This window comes from Prionailurus viverrinus, chromosome B1 (assembly GCF_022837055.1).
Source record: "Prionailurus viverrinus isolate Anna chromosome B1, UM_Priviv_1.0, whole genome shotgun sequence".
NCBI classification, from domain to species: Eukaryota; Metazoa; Chordata; class Mammalia; order Carnivora; family Felidae; genus Prionailurus; species Prionailurus viverrinus.
Window position 1 is genome coordinate 86,808,383 of NC_062564.1, and position 6,349 is coordinate 86,814,731.

Below are 6,349 nucleotides of genomic sequence, written 5' to 3' on the forward strand. Positions count from 1 at the left end.
ACTTTTAGAAACAATAAAGAAAGTGTACACATATATTTACTATACAAATCCTTCAGGAGCACTGCTGGCTGCCCAGAAGTGACAATCTGTTTAAACCAGATGAAAGTTGAGTCAAGGGAGTCTAGAAGGCTGGGCCCTTCTTGGACACCAGAGAATCTGTCCTTTGCTGAGCCATGGAGAAAAGCAGGGAATGAGTTAATATGAGTGCTGGCAGATCTCAGAAGAGTATTTTGCTCACAAAAACTGAAAATAGCATATGGAAGTAGGACATTTGAGCCTTATGGAAAAGAATTAAAGGATACTTTGTAACAAAATGCCACTCAGGAAGTAGGGGATCTCTACAGTCCATGTGGGCCTGAAGCACTATGGGTCCAAAGGGTCATTTCTAGCTCATGAAACATATTGAAGTTAATTTGCTTAAAATGAAGATTTTCCCCCATCTGCCTTTATAAAACAGATGTTTCTAGTCAGAGCCTTCCCTAACAACAGTTAGGTTTCTCCTTTGAGCAGCAGTGCTGTGGAACAGGCACCCTGGTCCCCAATAATTTTCCTGGAAGATCTGAGAAGTGAGTGCAGCTGAGCGGTGAGGAAGGAGTTAGAAGCTGCACTATCTTGACGGTTCTGGCCTTAGGACCTCCGAGGTCAATGCACTGGGCTCGATAAACCTCTCACCCCACCTCCGGCCCTGCCCCTCCCTCCCTTCTTCCCTCTGACACTTGGCTTTGCTTTCTCTTGAGTGCCGAATGTTTCTTGAATTAACCATTTCATTAAAAAAAAATACACTTTCATCAGCACGTATTAATCGCCTCCTATGACATAGTCCTATGACATCAGAGCTGCTGCCTGTCCATGTGGTGCTTTGGGACAAATTAGAAAAGATGTCCCTTCCACCTTACTCTTCTCTAGGAAAAAATTGTCATAATATACTGAGTTTGTTTGAATGAGACCCGTTAGTGCCACCTGCAGGAAAACCATCCGTGATGTCTATAATGTGAACTGTGCCCTCTTAGAGTTAAAAGCACAGGCCCTAAAACAGGACAGTCTGGATTCCAATCTAACTCTGCCTCTTCCAACAGTGTGACCTTGCACAAATTGCTTCACTTTTCTCAGCACTAGGTTTTCTCCATTTGTAACAGGGGAATAATCTACCAAAGTATCAAACTTGTCGTAGAGATGAAATGAGACAAGGTATGTAAAGCACTTAGCGGTACCTTCCTCAAATAGAACACGTGGTGCAAAAAGGACGGGAGCACATTAACAGCACACGTGGTGTAAAGTAAAAATCAGATTTATTGGGGAAACACTTAAAGGCACAGAAGTCATGAGAGTTGATGAGGCTCTGAGGTCGCACGATTCCCCAGGGTGGTGTGCCGGACTTGGCTCGGGAGGACAGCTACACTTGGGAAGATCCCAGGAAAGGGATCCGTGCCTTCAGTGCTCCACACACATTTGGAGAAAGAACAGGAACATCTGGATAACTCTGTGGTGATGGAGCTTCTTGAGCCGTGAACCAGCCTTGTTAGAAAGAGTCTCCGCCTCTGGCATCGGCCTCCTCCTCTCTTATCTGACTCCGACCAAATCTACAAATCTTTTGTAGATTTCTTACTACAAAAGAGAAGGAAATGAGCTCCAGGGCCACGTGACTTTCTCTCTGAATGTGTCACACCAGAAAACATGGCAAGGGTTGAACTCAGCTTTTCCGGTTTCTGCCTCAACTAACAAGTCAGCCTAGAAATCATCAAGCCACTGTAATTGAAACTAAGTCCAAATGTCTTAGAGCCCTACACTGAAAAGGACACATGAGAGATCATGTAATTCAATCCTACATTTGTGGATAAAAAGGAGGCTCAAAGCGCATGGTTTATTTGGTTATCAGTAAAAAGTGGCTGTCAGGACTCGAGTCCTCATCTTCCAAATTCCATTTCCTCTTAAATTGCAATGAAGTGCAATTTAACCTTGTTTAGCACATCAGTCACAGACATCCTATTAAATACAAGGGACTGAAGAAAAGACCGTAGCTTCCAGAGTGAACCCAGAGAGCGAAGAGACGCAGGGATGACCAATTTTGTTCAAAGCCTTTGACTTCTGTAAACAAGAAAAGCTATATAATTTAGCAAATAATGATCAGGAGGGCACCACTTGTTCGGATCTAGGACAGGTAGTCAAAGGTTTGTTCAGAGGAAAAATTATAATCTTAAAACCTTTTTACTTTAAGAAGAATGCATGCTAAGGAAGCGATTATTCAGGAAGATAAACTGAAGACAAAGCACAATGTCAAACATCTAAGGAAAGTAGAAGGAAGGAATTAAAAGTAAAAGCAGAATGTCATGAAGTTGAAAACAAAAATCAGTGGAACTGACCGCCAGGAGAAAATGCTGCACGTGGCTCTTGCGGCCTCTCTGCACAGCTCCGGAGCAGATGCCCCAGCTACTTTGTTGCAGACCATCTTTTCAAGGAGGTTTGTGTAGCCAACAGCTTTTAAAAATAAGAGTGCCTCTGCCCAGAACCAAGGGCAGCATTCTTACCATCCGTGGTAAAAGATTCAAGTTCCCTCAGTTTGGGATTCGATTCCTCCTCCTGGAACACAAGGCGCTACGTGAGCAGGCAGTGTGGGGCGTTCACGGCGTCGACCTGTGGCAAATGGCACGAATGCCCACATGTTGGCTCTCCCAGGCCCGGAAGATTTTGGCTCTCCCAGGCCCTGCTGTTCTGCCAGCAGACTAACCAGTTAGCTTGCAAACAGAATAAGATCTCAGACCCTTTGCAGGTCTTCATTTCCAGCTTTGCAGGAATCCAGAGCTGATTCATTGAAAAAGACAAAAATAGCAACAATAATAAATAATCCATTCAATTAGCTTGATCAAGGAAAAAGGGGAAAATACAAATAAATTTAGGAATTAGAAAGTGAATTAGCACACGTATATAAGAAACTACAATTCTAGGGGCGTCTGGGTGGCTCAGTCGGTTGAGAGTCTGACTTCAGCTCAGGTCATGATCTTCCATGGCAGTTGGCGAGTTTGAGCCCTGCATCAGGCTCTGCACTGACCATGTGGAGCCTGCTTGGGATCCTCTCTCTCTGCCCTTCTCTCTCTCTCTCTCTCTCTCTCTCTTTCTCTCTCTCTCTCTCAAAATAAACTTTAAAAAACAAGAAAAGAAACTGTAATTCTTTTTTTTTTATTTGTATTTGTCAACTTGAGATATAATTGACATCATACTGGTTTCAGGTATACAATATAATGATTCAATATTTGTCTTTGGAAACTACAATTCTTACAAAAGAATCATTTGTACAAATATGCGCCAGTATCTTGAAAATCCGAGTTAAATGGATACCTTTTGAGGAAAACATAAGATATCAAGATTCATGCCCAAAGAAGAAGAAAACCTAAACAGACCCATGTCATGGAAGCAATCAAAGGCCGAAGCCAAGGTCTGGGTCTGCTCTGCAGATACGCCACATTCTTCTAGTGCCTGCCGGCTGGCTTCTCCCTGGCCCTTGACCAAGGATCTGCTTGAACTTGAAGGTGGAGGTCAAATCTGCCAGCCTTGACTGCAAACATTATGATGTGATGAAAATGACCAAGTAAATCACATCTTTTCACTAGAAAGAGGAGATGACAGATATTTTTTTTTTTATTAAGTAGCATGCATGCACATTTCTTATGAAGCTTATCGCTTAACTTCAATGCAGTTTTCTTTACGTATAAAATAACACTTTCGCTCCGGAAATTGATTTGACAAGGACAGCAGGATCACCAAAAGGAGTCTTCCGGTGCCTGCCAGTGCATTCCTTTGGTTGAATCCACTGCCATGGAGGGCGGACCTTCCCTGTACACTTCACCCCACCCCACTGTCACCATCATAACAGAACAGTGGTTCTCCGCCCAGCTGCACCAGCGCTGCCTGAAAACTTGTCAGCAACGCCACTACTGAAGCAGAAACTCTGGGGGTGGGGCCCCCCCTATCCATGGTCTGACGAGCCCCTCCAGGTGTTTCTGATGCACAACCAAGTTTGCAAAGTATTATAATAGCCTTCATTCATGTCATAGAATTGAGCATCTGTCATAGCCCACTTCCTGTTGGTTGCATCAAAACTACTCAGAAGGAAAAAATTCCATTGCTTTGCAGCCCCCCTCTCGCTATAAATAGTGAACACTTGCTCACCAGCAGCTGGAGCTCTGGCCCATCCTCGTTGGAGCTCTCCAGGCTCCGTAAGACAGCTGCTGCAGAATACCAATAGCGGAAAGAACAAGGGCATTCATACGTGCTGAGGGGGAAATGCGACCATCTTATGGGCCGTGCTCCATAAAGCCATAAAGCAGTTTTGCAGTGGGAAGAATAGGAAAGCAAGAGTTGCCCCACTTTTTCTTCTTTTAATGAGGAAAGTTAAGGCGGAAATAATTCACAGCTACATCTCCGCCCCTCATCCTAACTAAATGTGGGCTTTAAAGAAACAGCAAGGTCTAACGCTGAGGCAACAAAACCGGCAGGATCAGGAACCTGAACCCTTTCCCTGTTTCTGGTACCAATTCACCATATGACCTTGGGAACGTGACTTAAGCCTTTAATTCTTTTCATTTGTATTCCTGTGCGTGAAATATGAGTGATAATAACCCCTCCTTCCTTCCTCACAAAAGGGTGAGTGGATTCATTATGTGATCCAGAAAAGAAGTTTGAAAAGAAAAGAGCTACAGGCAGAGCTGGCCCTAGGACACCCCAGCCCAGTCTCGACCCACCTCTCTAGAACTCAGGGAGATATTGGGGAAGGGGCGGTAGTTTTCTAATTCTAATTTTATTTTTTTAATTGACATCAAAGTTAGTTAGCATATGGTGCAACAGTGATTTCAGGACTAGATTCCTTAGTGCCCCTCACCTATTTAGCCCATCACCCCTCCCAAAACCTTTCCAGTAACCCTCAGTTTGTTCTACATAGTTCTCCATATTTATGAGTCTCTTCCGTTTTGTCCCCCTCCCCGTTTTTATATTATTTTTGCTTCAGGGAAGGGATGGTATTTTTAAAGACCCCTCCAGCTCATCCACACGCACAGCCTGAGAGAGCCTGAGCTGCCGACCTAGAACCCTCACCACTGTCAAGGCTAATTGGGCCCCTTCGGGCCTTGGCTTGTCCCTCTGACTTTGAGGATGATGGGGGAGGGGTGGAGGGTGCTTTTTCATGATTCTCTCTTATCCCATGCCCAGCCTGACCAAATGTTTTGAGCCCAGCAGAGGGATACATGCCTAGCAAATGGAAGGTACCTACGGAGAAATGAGGCTGGCTTTTTTAAATCAAAAGGCATAGTTTGCATTCCCTGTCACTCCTGGACAGTGTCTCCCTCCCGAGAGGTCTGTAGTCTGCCCACCTTTCCTTCCATTGGAAGAACTGTGTCGTATCTTCGCTATTCCTTTGCATGTTCTAGGTGCTCCATACATGTTTGTTGAATGAAAGATAAAAGAAAAGTGAATGGACTTGTTCTTCCCCTTCGAGAGAGTACCTGACACATATTTTACCCGGCTTTGACCTGCTGGCTGCACTGACAACGGGTTGCTTGCGTTACCCCCACGGTGGACCGCCCTGGGCCACTGCCTCTTTGCACAGAGGATTTTATCACAATGAGCCCTGGTTGTTGCTCAGACAACCTTCTTCTATGCAGTAAAAGGAGGCTCAGAGAGAAGAAATGATCTGGATCTCTGCTTCATCTAGAAACTCGCCCACAATGCTTCTCTAGAAACTTCATTGTTAATACGTTAAGTGATTGGACGACCATCACTGTATCAAAGGACTTAGAAAACTTCAGAAGCAAAGCCTGGATTTGGGATTTAAACAACATCTGGACATTGTCTTTGAGAAGTGAAGAGCACACTCACACACTTGCCCCTGTGTTACTACAACTCCAACTAATTCAGCCACAATCACAGAGAGCAAGAGAGAAAGCTTTTGACAATAGGGATGATGTGGCTTGGGTGCTACAGACCCGCCTGAGCCCTTCCCAGGGTTACATTCTTGATCTATGGCTCACTTGTTCTAATCAATTTGTGAGGGAGGCCTTGGGTTTTGTCCATCTTAGAGAGGAAAAAGCTGGGGCTTGGAGAGGAGCACCCTGCCTAGGTGGGAAGGAATCCAAAGTTCCTAATTAAGTCCACCAGCAGGGTGGGTCTGGACAGAATCCGAAGATACACAAGGTTGTCCCGTCTTTGCTGTGTCCCCTTCTCTGCTCCGGCCTGCCCTCCTTGCTCTGCAGAGGCGGTCTCCTGAGCCTCATGCCTGCCCCCAAACCTGTGTCTGGGGTTGCCCTCTCTGGCCTGGCATTGGGTCCTCATGACAGCCAACTACCCTTTTCTACCCGACATC

The 6,349-nt window shown here is 45.1% G+C and overlaps 1 long non-coding RNA gene across 1 annotated transcript; it reads right to left on the reverse strand.

Annotated features, from left to right (window-relative positions):
* Window positions 1-1,272: 1,272 nt before the first annotated feature.
* Window positions 1,273-2,793, reverse strand: LOC125163462 (uncharacterized). Its single transcript, XR_007151469.1, has 2 exons — window positions 2,526-2,793; window positions 1,273-1,605 (listed from the first exon to the last, which is right to left on the reverse strand). It is a non-coding gene; the product is annotated as an uncharacterized LOC125163462 (long non-coding RNA).
* Between the last annotated feature and the right edge of the window lie 3,556 nt (window positions 2,794-6,349).